The sequence below is a fragment of the Podarcis erhardii genome (genome assembly GCF_964252035.2).
Source record: "Podarcis erhardii genome assembly, chromosome: 7".
NCBI lineage: Eukaryota > Metazoa > Chordata > Lepidosauria > Squamata > Lacertidae > Podarcis > Podarcis erhardii.
The window spans coordinates 51,615,728-51,630,698 of NC_138511.1; the positions used below are offsets into that span (position 1 = coordinate 51,615,728).

Genomic DNA, 14,971 nt, shown 5'->3' on the forward strand with positions numbered 1-14,971 from the left:
AATGGAATATGGGCAGTCAGGGGAGAAGAGGCCATCAAATGAGGTCAGCAGGCATTCCTAAGCAACTAACAATTCCATTACACCATTGGCTGTAGAAGGAGCTGCCACCCCACCATGACCCAAAATCAACAGATGTGTCATGTTTAAGATTGTCTTGGCACTAAGTTCGCTTCTTGCCTATTTGAAGAAAACCTTGCAGCCAAAGTTTGCTCAGGGTGTGAGCTGAGTTTTGGTTAGTGCATAAGCCAACAACATTAACTCTTGGTGTTTTGTGGATTTACACCGATAAATGGGCATAGTTAGCATTGCCTCTGTTGCTGTGAGGATGAAATAATCATTAAGATTTGTTACATCATTCAAGGATGGTAAAGACCCTAAGACTGCAATCCTATATAAGTCACCACAGGAGTAAGTCCTACTGAAATCTATTTTTAAATGAGCTTTCCAAGCATTGTTAGAAACACATATTTTGAGAAAGGGAACAGCAAATCTTCATGCAGGTGGTGGTGGTGTTTGGTTTCGTTTTTGAAATGGCAAGGTACTGCTGAAATGGGATGGACCTGAGTCGTGGGCGAACACATATGAAGATTACACCGACTGGAAATATACTGATATTCCCCTCTCTGTGGTGAACTCTCCTTCACTGGAGGTTTTTAAACCGGGATTGGATAGCTAAATGTCAGGGATTCCTTAGCTGTGATTCCTGCCTTGCAGGAGGTTCAACTAGATGACCCTTGGGGTCCCTTCCAACTCTATAATCCTGTGATTACATCTGTAAAAGAAGCATAAATTGGAACCACAGCATCAAGACAACAACCGAGAGAGATTTATAGGCATTCCTATTAAATGATCTTGAAGCTCAAAGCTATGACTCTTTATCTCTGTAGTTTTTCCTCAGCTTTTCCTGGGGAGTGGTCAATATTGTGTCTTCATTTTTGTTTTGTTTTTTGAAGTGCAGAAAAAAAAATTTTTGCTTCTAAAGCCTTTTCTGGACTAGAATTTGCATCTGCTTTCAGTTTACTGCTCTCACTGCTGTAATGTTTAAAGAAAAGCCATTTAAATGTCAGTCCCACTCGCTATTCCCTTAGCAGGGACAAAACACACCATCCATGACATCAGTTAATCATCTCAAACTATCAGCCTGTGCAGATAGTTGAGTCAACAACAAGCCTCTAAGATGCAAATAGCTCACATAACAATGACATGATAATTATTTCACAGACAGATGTCCTGGACACTGAAGCTGAGTAAGAGTTCGTAGGAACAAATCTTTCAAGCTTATCCCTGACTAGAGCCAATGTTGACAATCAAAATGTTATTTATTTATTTATTAAAACATTTTTATACAGTGGTACCTCAGGTTAAGAACTTAATTCGTTCCAGAGGTCCGTTCTAAACTTGAAACTGTTCTTAACCTGAGGTACCACTTTAGTTAATGGGGCCTTCTGCTGCCGCCACGTGATTTCTGTTCTCATCCTGAAGCAAAGTTCTTAACCCAAGGTACTATTTCTGGGTTAGCAGAGTCTGTAACCTCAAGCATCTGTAACCTGAGGTACCACTGTATACCGTTTTTCATTTAAAAACACAGTAAGTTGGTTTACAGCACAAAATAAATACAATAGAACAGTGAAAAATATGAAATAGCTTTGAGATGCTTCATGTTAGCAGAGTTACTTAAAGAATGCAGAGTGCAGAGAGAAAAGTCTTGATAACATTCTGCTCAGCAAACTGAACAAAAAACAGTATATAATCTGAGAAAGGAACAAATAGGTTTTGTCTTTCTTAGGACAGGCTTTCAACATAGCAGGGATACAGTCAACCAAACATACACAGGAAAAATTTCCCTCAGAACTACTCAGCCAATCAAACCATATGCTACCTCAGCAGAGATAATGCCACTCTGCCTGGTTGCTAAGCAACATTCCCAACCATCCTCCTTTTGGATAGTGGACCTTATGAATAACAGAAATGACCTTTAAGTTACAAACTGAATGATCCTGGGTGTCCCCTAGGAATTGATTCATAAATGAAAATAAGAATAAAATACTTCAAAAAAACCAAACCCCAAAATACCACAAATATCAAGAATTGTCTGCAGAGGTATTACTAAAAATCATTGCCCAGGAATGCCTTCACAATTAGGTATGTTTTAACCACACATGAAAAACCATTGCCAGAGTGCGTACCTTAACACTAGAAACATTAGGGGGTTCAGTGCTTAGTCAAAGTCAAGGATTGATCAGTATCAAGCATAACAATCTGCCATCTAGCCACCCCAGGTCTACAGAAATGAAAAAGGGCCTGACTCTGAAGTACCCAGTTCCATTGATCTCCCAAGAACATAAAGTGAAGTTGTACCCATTTATCACAAAAGTGAAGCCATACTTCTGGGTTGAATCTCTCTCCAAGTCTTTCACTTAAACTTGATTGAAAATAAGTTCTTCCTATTTATTTAATGGTCCCTTTTATTCTGCTTTTACAATAGGCGGTCATAAAAGTTGAAATTTACAGAACACTTAAGACTGTTGTGTAATCATAAACTCATTTTTCAACCTGAAGCTTTGCTTCATTCGTTTGCTAACCAAAAAAAGGGGTTGCTGATGTGTTGCTGAGATCTGGTATCCACCACATGTTGTAGTAATGATCACTCTTTAAATATACCCTATAAATCACACACTGGAAGAGTGTGTTTGAGAAGGCTGATGTGACACAGGTCAAAGGGCAGAGGCAAAAGGGTGTTATGTTTATAGTCCTTTGGAGGGGAACTGGTTAATTAAAAGATGGCCTTCATTACACCTTCCAATGGAGCACTTAGAGGAACTTTTCTGACTGCGACTATCCTGCCAAAATCTAATTAGAGATTCATTGCATCTTATAAATCAATGTTATTGTGTGTCAGGCAGATACAATGCATCAAGCCTAAGTGGAATTTTAACTGTCCAAATCCGTTTGTCTAAACATCATAAAACCTAAAACAAATCAAAGAGCCAGTTATGCTAATAAAAGAGACACATATTTATTATGAAATACTGTGCAGTGTGTGTGTGTGTGTGTGTGTGTGTGTGTGTGTGCATGCTTGCTTGCTTAATGATACAGGAACGGAGCCAGATCTATCACAGTAGCTAAATCCCACCTTCTGGACAATAGTAATAGCCCTGCCTAAGTTTTCATCATGCGTAACTAGCTGAGTGGAAAGACTGGTAGCCCCCAGATGGAGACACACATCCCTGTGGACATCAAAAAGTGCTTCTCTGCAGTTCAATAGCTCTGGGAGAGCATTGCAATATGGATGCAGGTGTGCATCCTTCACCAGCTGCATGCACTTGGGTCCTCTGTACAGATTTCCTGTGAGGGGAAGGGGAGATGGTTGCTTGGCCCACACACTTGTGTCTGTGTAACCAAATGGGATATTGCACAGGTAGTAACATCACAGAGACATTTGTTGCTGTTGGCATCCATCTGTCTTGAGAGACAATGAAGTGTGCCTCCAGGTGTGGAACCACTGGGTTCGCAGTACCAAAGTGACCTCCCCAGGGGGCAAGCCTGGGCAGTGTCTTGGGCCACCCAGACGACAAGATCCCCTCCTGGCTTAAGTGATGTGGTCCAAAGGAAAGGAAAGCAATATGTCTGGCACCAGCTTGGCTGCAGAAGTTGTCGGAAGGAGGTGTGAAAGGCGCCATTGAACCGCTGTAGGGACACCACTCTGGATTTGTGTAGGGTTTAGTCCTTAGCCTTTTCTTCTCCCAAAGATATCCTGCTAGGCAGCAGAGCTTTAGAATAAGAGTTTTGCTTCTCCTAGATGGACTATCTTCCCCAGTTGATGAGCCCCTTCTGCCCCTCACTTCACAGCATGTGCAGAAATTGCCTTCTTGACAGTTGGACCCACTCTTGGTCTCATCCAATCTGCTAGTACCTGTCTTCACCTGCAGGGGAAGTCCCTAATTAACAGAGGATTTGAGACTCATCGTCTACCCTCACCTGGTTTAGCCGGCCAGTCGAAGCTCTTCCCAAGGTGTGGCCACTGTTGCATGCTGACAGCTTCTAGGAGCCACAAGTGAGAGCTGAGTGCAGAATGGGGAACAAAGGTGGACAAACAGCTCTGACAGTACCTTACGTCATTTAAAATTAAGCCTGCTTCCCTGTATAGTGCTAAAATGCCTGCTTGGCTTTCCTGAGCTGTATCCAACACAAGTCCTTACCTTTGTAAGTTTTGTCTATTAGCTTCTATGAGTTTACTAGAATTGGATACAATCCCCTGAGTTCTTTTTAAAGCCACTATCCTTGAGGAAACTGCACAAGAATCTTCAGTCTATTTGACAAATCCATATGGACTGGCAACATTAAAAAAAAAAATGAAATAAAAAAATCCCTGGAAAGTCCCTAAGCTATCATATTTTGCATTAGTTATTCTAGTCCACTTCCCCCACTTTGTAATAACTGGTTATCAAAATGGAAAGTGTAGAACACATTGCATAACAGAGTTCGCTGATGGGTCAGCTGATTGCCTGTTTTCTTCCTGCATTTCAAGGAAACCATTAACTGATTTATTGCTGAGGCTTATATCACAATTTCTAAGAAAACATTGTTTGTGGTATGATATGAATGAAAAAAAAAAAAAGCCAAGATGTTTCCAAGCGTCTAAGCCATAAGATGAGATCAACACCACTTTCATACGTCTGCACTTCTCAGTCCACAGGGAGCTCTGTAGGGAGCTTATAGATCTAACCTGTAAAACAATTAGATCTATGCCAGCCCTCCACATGTTATCACTAGCCAGCGGGGTGCAAAACCTCTTTATCAGTTGCTATAGAGCAAAACCTCTTTATCAGTTATTGTAGAGAACAGGTTGTTACACAGTCATCCCCATCTCTGATCTGCCCAGCACAGAGAAGCACCTTGAGATATGAGGGACTGGATTCTGAGAAAAACAGACAAGTAAGTAGCTAAGTCAAGTAGGGTTAAATAGTGTTGTGCTCTGCAAACATGGCATGAAGACTAGCAACATTAACCAAGCTTTGGGGGAATCCCTTGCAGATAATTGCATTGCCGGGAGACAGTCAGAGAGGCAGTTTTAGGGCAATGTGACTGGTTCCCCCACACTGGGCACTGAATGGAGAGGGAGCCCAGTAAGCACATGCCTGGCTATGGGAAGGTGGCGTAGGGGCTCCGACAAGGTCCTAGATTCCTCCCTCCTCCTCCCCCAAGCCAGGTAAGTGCTAACTAGGCTTTGGGAAGGAGACAGGAGGTCTCAAGGACCCTGTCAGAGCCTCACACCTCTTTCCCAAAGCCCATTGCCTCACTTACCAGGCTCAGCACTCAGTGCATCTATCTCACAGCCCTAAATCCACCCTGCTACACCACTCCCATGCTGCCAGCCAGAGATTTGGATTACAGTGTGAATGAGTTTAATACTCACCCTTCAGATTGTGCCACCACAGGCATGTCTTCGGTGTTCATCAGAAAAAGTGGCAGAGCATGAGTGAAATGTGCTTCTTTCAGGTCTCATGCTCTACAGACATAAATATGGGCAGAATGGGCAAGTTCAGCTTACTATGGAGCATATATTAAAATATATAAAGATTCCTGCTGGATCAGGCCAAAGACCCATTTAGTCTAGCATCCATTGGCCAACCAGATATCTCAGTGGGCAGCATACATTTCATTTCATGCCTTGCTTTGCACATAGCACAGAAATAGTAATGGAAAACTCACCCCGTTGTAAAGTTGCTTTTCCCAAGGTAATTCAACTGGACTGCTGTCTTTCTAGGAGTTAACTGACATTGGGACATTAATATGGATACTACTTTTTTTTCTTCCTAGAAAAATGCTCAACTACCCATAACTCAAGACACGTATTTATTGACCTGGACTGCCAGTAGCCTGAGAGAAAATTCATGTCATATTTGCACTGAGACATTCAGCTGAATTTGATGGGAAACCTGGTTGGACAAGGTTCTCCATCTCAATCCCATATAATGCTTTTTAAAAGAAAAAGAAAAAGAAAGAAAGACTCCTCACTTCCATAGCATTTGCCCAAAACAATCAAGAAGAATCCCACCCCCACCCACCCCCCATTTTTGGTTTAGAAAATGAGTACTTATTGTGCTAGAAAAGTGTTTCAAAAGGAGCGCCTTCATTCTTATGCAACACGAAGTCATGAATTCTGCATGAGGCTGCATGCACACCTTGTCAGAAATTATATCTGCTTCAGCTAGAGGGACAATGATACATATGTTCGTACGAACACATAATATGTTTTATTTAAAGTATGCCATAAATATTTTTTTTGCCCTCTAGCAGAGTTTAGAATGAACAGGCGCTGTATGGTATCATGACAACAATGTTCAGATAACAGAAAGGGAAGAAATCTATTCAAAATTGTCTAACTTTATCTGTGCGTGTGTATGTGGGAGGAATACTCCAAATCTTTACTGATAAAATTGGCACTTGCAGGAGACTTACTGCAGTAAAACATATGCATTCTGCCCATTACGCAGAATTACACTAACATGCTGATTCAATATAGTGGTCTTCACGGAGGAGGCATTGCTTCTTGATGGCTCTCTCCATTCTGAGGCCTGGGGACAGATTCTTACCCAATCCTAGCATGACAACAGGAGAGGAAATTCAAGCATCCCTTAGGGATGGGGGAGAAATTTGATTCCGTTCACATTTAAGGGCAAGCCTGCCTAAACTGCGCTTTCCAACACAGTGTGAAATCCAAAACACAGCCATCCTTCAAAATTTGCACTGCCCCAAATTTTGTAACGCAGTTCTCAAAGGATAGTTGTGTTTCAGTTTTGGTTTATGTCCTGTTTTGGAAAGTGCAAATTAGGGTAGGCTCATGTTTCTTTATATACATACATTTCTTTACATTATTTAGTCTGTGAACCTCCCTGAGATCCTTTGATAAAGGGTTGTATATAAATTTAATAAATAAAAATACAAATACAAAATGACTTCAATTTCTCCCCCATCCTTAGTCCCTTCACTTGGTCCGTTTACTCAAGATGCATGCAGTTTCTCTCCTGCACCTGCTGCACAGTCCTCCTTTGGATCTTGGCCACAGTGAGTTTATCAAGTATGCTAATATTTACCTTACTTATTGGCATACACAGTTCCCATCAGCTGCCAGACTTAGTCTATCTGTTGAGACCATCAGTGTTGGATTGCTCTCTAGCAGGGGGAGAGCAGAAATCCACCTGTGTGAATTCTTTGTTAAAGAGAATGAATAGATTTATTCATGAGCTAGACATCAATTAAAATCAAATTACTCAATGGGATAATGATTAACCAAAGAAACACAGCTAAGTTCTCCTCGTGTTATGCAGGTACATTTTCTGTGGGAGAAAGCAGTATTGTTCATACTAAGAATTCCTTCTATTTTCTGCAGTTGCCTGCAAAATTTTGTTTTATGTTTTAATTGCCTTTTCAAGATTTTATTCTCAGCTTTCCTCTGGTTTTGGTATTTTTCTTCCTTCCCTAGCCAATAGGTGCTAATGGCACAAATGTAACAGCAAAATACCTATAAAGGCATTCATAAAAGCATATAAATGAAGAGTGGAGAACCTGTGGCCTTCTAGATACTGTTGGACTCAAGCTCCTATCAGCTCCAGTCATCATAGCCAATGCTCAGGGATGATGGGAGCTGTAGTCCAATAATATTTGGAGAGCCAATTGTTCCCCACCTATGGAATCGGGGTTTGAATGGAGTCTGGGATTGCATGTGCTGGCTTGTCCATGTGTCACGTTCATGTGTCTGGAGGAACCATTTCGACTCCTTGCCTCTCATTTCTCTCATCTCACTCTCTACTCTTCCCTCGTTTAGCTGAAACCTGCAACGTTTTAATAATAATAATTTATTTATACCCCACCCATCCGGCTGGGTTTCCCCAGCCACTCTTGGCGACTCCCAACAGAATATTAAAAATGTGATAAAACATTAAACATTAAAAGCTTCCCTGTACAGGGCTGCCTTTTGATGTCTTCTAAAATTCAGACAGTTGTTTATTTCCTTGACATCTGATGGGAGGGCATTCCACAGGGTGGGCGCCACTACCAAGAAGGCCCTCTCTGTAACTTCGCTTCTTGAAATGAGGGAACTGCCAGAAGGCCCTTGGAGCTGTACCTAAGAGTCCAGGCTGAACAATGGGGGTGGAGACGCTCCTTCAGGTATACTGGACTGAGGCCATTTAGGGCTTTAAAGGTCAGCACCAACACTTTGAATTGTGCTCGGAAACATACTGGGAGCCAACGTAGGTCTTTCAGGACTGGAGTTATATGGTCTCGTCCACTCCCAGTCACCAGTCTAGCTGCCGCATTCTGGATTAGCCCCACATAGAGTGCATTGCAGTAGTCCAAGCAGGACATAAGCAGAGCATGCACCACTCTGACAAGAGAGTCCGCGGGCAGGTAGGGTCCCATCCTGCATACCAGATGGAGCTGGCATACAGCTGCCCTGGACACAGAATTGACCTGCAGCTCCATGGACAGTTGTGAGTCCAAAATGACTCTCAGGCTTCACACTTGGTCCTTCAGGGGCACAGTTACCCCATTCAGGACCAGGGAGTCCTCCATACTCACCCACCCCCTGTCCCCCCAAAACAGTACTTCTGTCTTGTCAGGATTCAACTGTAAGCCGCCATCCATCCTCCAACCGCCTCCAGACACTCACACAGTTTTCTTTTTTTTATATAAATATTTATTAAAGTTTTTAAATATAAATGCACAAATAATAAACAGTCTTACTTCTATCACAGACATAATTTCATCACTTCTTTGGGCTCCCTCACGTCTCCCGCTCCCATTTACATCGTTAAAAGTTTTTTCCAAACAAATTATCAACTTGTTTACAATCTCATGTCCACTCATTCAAATATAATCTAGCACTTCTTCCAAAAAATTTTATATTTTCTTTAGTCTCACTTATCATCAAATTTCAAATCTAATTTAGTGGTGGCCAGTTTTTTATAATCTAGCATCCTTCTTAGCATTCAACCAAATTACAATGTTTTTGTAGATACTTCTTGAATTTCTCCCAGTCTTCCTCCATCTTCTCTTCTCCCAGGTCACGGATTCTGCCAGTCATCTCGGCCAGTTGCATATAGTCCATCAGTTGACACTCACACAGTTTTCATCCCTCGTTGTCCTCATTGCAAATAGGCTTATTTGCTTTATTTATTTATAAAAATATTTATATACTACTGCAGCATAAAGACATATCACAGTGGTTTACAACAATATAAAAACATAAAACCAAACAATAAATCACAGAAAGTTAAAAACTAGTTAAAAGCAAAAAGAAATTGAAAACAGACATACCCACACACCCCATTGTGTGGGATCTACTCTTAATTACCTGCCTACACCTGGCAGAAAAGAAAAGTTTTCAGTGGACATTTAAATATTGGCACAGCAGGCTCCCGTTAAATCGCAATTGGCAGGGTGTCCCACAGGACTGGGCCAACGACCCTAAAGACTCAATTTCCCATTGTTGTCAAACGAACCTCGCCACAGAAGCCTGCCAGATCTCTAGCCCACCTCCTCTTTCCCTTATCTGCAGAGCTGGAAAGGATTCAGAAAAGGGCAACCAAAATGATCAAGGGACTGGAGCAGCTCCCCTGTGAGGAAAGGTTACAACATTTGGGGCTCTTAATCTGAGAAACAAAGCGAGTAAGGGAGACGCGAGAGAGCTGCACAAAATTAAGCACGGCATGGAGAAAGCAGATAGGGAGATATTTCCCTCTCTCACAATACCAAGAACTTGGCAACATCCAATGAAGCCGGATACTGGAAGATTTGTGACAGACAAAATAAAGCACTTCTTCATGCAGCACACTGTGGAATTCATTCCCACAAGATGTACTGATGGCCACCAGCTTGGATGTCTTTAAAGGAGGGTTAGGCAAATTCATGAGGGAAGATAGGGCTATCAGTCATGATGGCTGTCTTCTATCTCCACTATTGGAGGCAGTATATGTCTTTGGATACCAGTTTCCAGAAATCACAAGTGGGGAGAGGCCATTGTGCTCATATCCTGCTTGTGGGCAGCCACCACAAGAGCAGGATACTGGACTAGATGGGTCTTTGGTCTCATCCAAGAGGGCTCTTTTTATGTCCTCACCGCATATACAGCAAAAGTAGTTCCCTCTAGCTCTGCCTGTTCTTCTCTGTCTCCCTCCTTCCCCATACAACTGGTCCAGGCAGGGTGATGTCAGAATAGCCTTTCCATGTATATTTAAACATACTGATCATTTTTAAGTTCTGTAATAAAATCAGACCTTGATTTTGCACCACGAGTGGGCAAAATTTGTGCTCTGCTACCATTCCCCATAATTGGTCTGCAAGGCAAAGTCCCCATGGTACACTATAAGGCCCAAGATCTTGGAGGTCACGTGTCTTTTTGTGACACGTGTACAGGTGTTTGCACGTGATCGACATGCTAACTGGAAATAGCCCCATTAACGTTTGCCTATGCAATTGCACCCAGGGACAGATAGACTGCGGCTATTCAGAAGTAGGATATGTTGCCTGTGTGAATCAGTTCCCACCCCACCAAGCCACCACTCTGAATTAGAGTACCCTTCTCCATCATTATAGGAGCCAAGTGTGTGTATTAGCTGAACACTGCGAGACTAGTATTGACCTAGTAGCCTGGCAGCAATTTATTTCGGTTTGCTGTTGTGGTTTATGGTTTTATGTTTTTCTCTTGCTTGGTTATGACAGCCTGTCAATAAAATGAGCAGTACAAAATATATTCAAACCCGGTGTTCATTGATGTTTTATGGAAGTCCCAGGGCACCCCCTAACATATGCTTCTGTCATCTCTTCCTGAAAAGCTCCGTGTTCTGGTATTTAAAATACTGTTTGACTTATCCAGCGGCTGCCTGGGTCCTGAGAGCTTCACTGCTGTTATCCTACAGGGCTTCAAAAGAGGTAAAAGAAACGTACATCTTGTTTACAGCTCTTCCATACAAGGTTTGATAGTAGCTTGCATATCAATGACATCGAGGTTCTGATTCAGCCAACATTAAGCACTGATCTCAGCTGGAACTTTCAAAGACCTTCATTTTGACTGGATTCTGCCCCTATGGTCTAGGGATTTTATTTGTTACATTCATATACTGCTTTTATCAAATAAGACTACTAGAGGTGGCCAGAAGCAGCTTGCTAAATGGAGAACTACACTCACTGCCCAGCAGGTTGGTCACTGCCGTTTACCAAGTGGAAGAGGGGTGAGACAGTGGGGTGGTTGGAGGGTGGAAACATAACAGCAGAGGCAATCCAGTGCTTGTGCAAGTATTCCTGATTCATGCTAACCCCCTTACTGCCTCGTCTCTCCTCCTCCCAGGAGGCAACAGCTGGGGAACTGGCATAGCAGCTTTGCCACACCCAACAAGACACTTCTGGGGGTGGCTTCTACTAGCCTTTCCTCCAGTGTGTCTGCAAGGAGAAGTATAGGCGCTTCGTCTTCCATGTTTGATTGACTGTAGCTTGTCATGTCATCCAAACCTGAACAAACAAGTTAAACTTAACTATGACTAGTGGAAACAAGCCAACTTCAAGCCATAATTTCTGAAGTTGGCTTATTTACACCAGCCATAGTTAAGATTAACCACAGTTTAGGCTCTGAACAACACGCTAAACTGTGGTCAATCTAAACCAGAAGCATAAACTTTAGATCTCCTCCTTGCAAGAGTGCCAGAAAGAGGAGGGGGAAAGCACATGAGCCTAGGAAAAGGCTAGGCTACTTCTTTGAATGCTAAACTATGGTTTGATGTTACATCTGAACACAGTCATTGAGTTTCTAGGTAGTCTTTCATCCAGGCAATGTCCAGACCAGACCTGCTTAGCTTCAATGATGTTTCATCCCTGAACCAGAAATGGCTTTTCTAGGTCACAAACAAAAACAATTATGCATGTAAACCAGAAAACTAATAGGGCCACAGCCCCTCTCCTCAGTCTACACCCCTCACTAGTAGTTTCACACTTCCCTTGAGTGTTTTTGTCTGGCTGATATGTATCCTTGAACTCTGATGACACCTCTTGCCTGGATGGATCATGGAGAGGCAGTGGCGTAGCGTGGGTTGTCAGCACCCGGGGCAAGGCAAGTAATTTGTGCCCCCTAACCCTGGATTTGCGCCCCCTAACCCTATCCCTAACCCTAACCCCCAGATGTTGCGCCCGGTGCGGCCGGGCCCCCCTGCACCCCCCACGCTACGCCACTGTGGAGAGGGATATTTGAGTGTGTGTAGAAACTTGACTACTGTGCAAAAGTTTGAATTTAAATTCATTGCTCTTTCCCTGCCAAGTCACTGGCATGTAGCCTCCCAAAAGTATGTGCATAGAAGAATGAGGCCCTTGGGCTGAAAAAGGTTCCTCACCTCTATCCTAAACCATTCTATTGGTCAGTGTGTCTGGCTGTCAACCAGAAGGTTGGCGGTTTGAGCCCACCCAGGGCCGGCTGTGGATGGGATTCCTGCATTGCAGGGGGTTGGACTAGATGACTCCAACTCTACAGCTCTGTGATTCTATTATCTTAACATTCTCCAGTGAAGTGCTGGAAAAAATCTGAATGCGAGTGAGGCATTAATCTGAATTATGCAGTTTACCGCCTCTTGTTTGAAATTTATCATAAGGCTGAGTGAAGATTCAGTTGCATAAGGCAAGGCTCTGTAAACCCCTGGGAAAAAATGCATCACTGTGTATTAAAATGCTAATGTTGTGCTTTGTTCTTTAGAAAGTAACATTTAGATTTTTCCAAAGTAATAAAAAGATTCGATATATTATTCAAGAAGTCAAAAACACTTAACTTTATTGTGTGCTGAAGAGCTAGGGGTATTCATTTTCTTGATAGTTACACTTTCCTTTCTTGCTATACCTGAAATGGTTCTTGGACTGTGACGGGGAAAGAAGAAAAATCAATGAGCAGATTAAGGTTTGAGTCTATAATCAAAAATCTTTAGTCAAGATGAACCATCAAATATTTCACTCAAATATTGTACACACACTTCTCCCTGGGGGGAAAAAAACCAGGGTTAGAGTTAGGGTCATCCTGTTTTTCCTTGTGATAGGTGTATGTACCTTACCATATTTGAGTGAAATGCTTGATGGCTCATCTTGGCTAAAGAATTTATCATGGCAAATGCAACTGCAAAGGGAAAAAAAAACACTTTATTGGCCAGAAAAGCACCAGAAGAGCCAGGATGTCTCTTCATGAGTTGAAGAATGTTACTACTCTCTCAAAAGACAATTGAGAAAACAGACTGAATATAAAAAGACTGAGCGATTACAGCTCATTTTTGCCTACCAGTGTGCCATCTTCAGGGTTTAGCATCATCTTTATTATTAATAATAGTCAAATTTCTACACTGCCCTTCATCTGAATGTGGTTTACAATATAAAAACACAAAAATACATAACAAAGACAATAACCCCCCCAACAGTATTGTTATTTATTAAATTATTAAATTATATTTATATATTCATAAAGGTAAAGGGACCCCTGACCATTAGGTCCAGTCGTGAGCGACTCTGGGGTTGCAGCGCTCATCTCGCTTTATTAGCCAAGGGAGCCAGCGTACAGCTTCCGGGTCATGTGGCCAGCATGACTAAGCCACTTCTGGCAAACCAGAGCAGCGCACGGAAATGCCATTTACCTTTCCGCTGGAGCGGTATCTATTTATCTACATGCACTTTGACATGCTTTCGAACTGCTAGGTTGGCAGGAGCAGGGACCAAGCAACGGGAGCTCACCCCGTCACGGGGATTCGAACCGCCGACCTTCTGATCGGCAAGTCCTAGGCTCTGTTGTTTAACCCACAGCACCACCCGCGTCCCTTATATATTCATACTTGTTGGTTTTTTGTGTTTCTGTATCTTCACTGATGTAGTTTATTCTATATAGCCTTTTCCTGTTCCTGGTCTTGTAATTCTTTATGCTTTTGTTTCTAGGGACTCTCATTGTTTATATTGAGTCTGACCATTGGTCCATCTAACTCAGTATTGTCTACACAGACTGGCAGTGGCTCTCCAGGGTTTCAGGTAGGAGTCTCTCCCAGTCCTACCTGGAGATGCTAGGGACTGAACCTAGGATCTTCTGCATGCAAAGCAAATGCTTTATACCACTGGGCTGTATCCCTTTCCCCACATAGCTCTATGAGCTCTTCACCTTCTCCTATCCTGTGTGAAACATAATAAAAAAATAAAAACTAGTTCTATCTTACACAAATGCCTATCCAATTTGCTCACTGCAGAAAGGGGTGGACTGAGAGACCTCAGTTTTTATTATATATACAATGAGCAAAGAGTTATCCATGCTACACAGGAGCCAATCTGCTGTCATCAATCAATTCTTGCCTATATATTGTCTCATCCAGTTAATTGAAGTCCATGACTATTTCTAAGAAAAAAACTATTAAAAACTAAATGTCATCCTAGGGGTGAGGTTAGGCCTGGATAATTATCTGCAGATAGGATATGAATCTGGCTTAATTTTGTTGTACTTAAAATTAATTACTGATTAAGGTGGTGGAGAGGAACAGACAGAAGAAAAGAAGTCCTAAAGTGATCATTAAGATACTTTAGTAATGAACCAAAGATCATTATTTTAAACCAATTATTTTTATTGCATTGTGGAATTTCCTTGAACCAGTCCTGATCATCATTCTTCTAATTTGCCTAGCGCATGACTAGAAACTTTTCACAAAGGTGCTAAGGAATTTAATAAAGCTGAACTGCCCAAGTGCCCCTAATTTTTTTCCCATGTGTATTTTTCTCTGACCTAAATAGCAATTGATAGATAGGCTACTGGATCAGTGAGTTTGGCATATTTCCAAAGGAAACTACAAGGTGATTGTCAGCCATCTTGATCCTGTGGTTGACACTAAACAGTCCCATTTGCTCATTCAGACCATTTCACCAAACATAGGAAGTTGGCTCAGTATCAAACCATTGGGCCATCGAGTTCACT

General features: G+C 42.2%; 1 long non-coding RNA gene across 1 annotated transcript; it reads right to left on the minus strand.

Annotated features, from left to right (window-relative positions):
- Positions 1–967: 967 nt before the first annotated feature.
- Positions 968–2,993, minus strand: LOC309346641. The gene is made up of 2 exons (XR_014158716.1): positions 1,801–2,993; positions 968–1,426 (listed from the first exon to the last, which is right to left on the minus strand). It is a non-coding gene; the product is annotated as an uncharacterized lncRNA (long non-coding RNA).
- Positions 2,994–14,971: the final 11,978 nt, after the last annotated feature.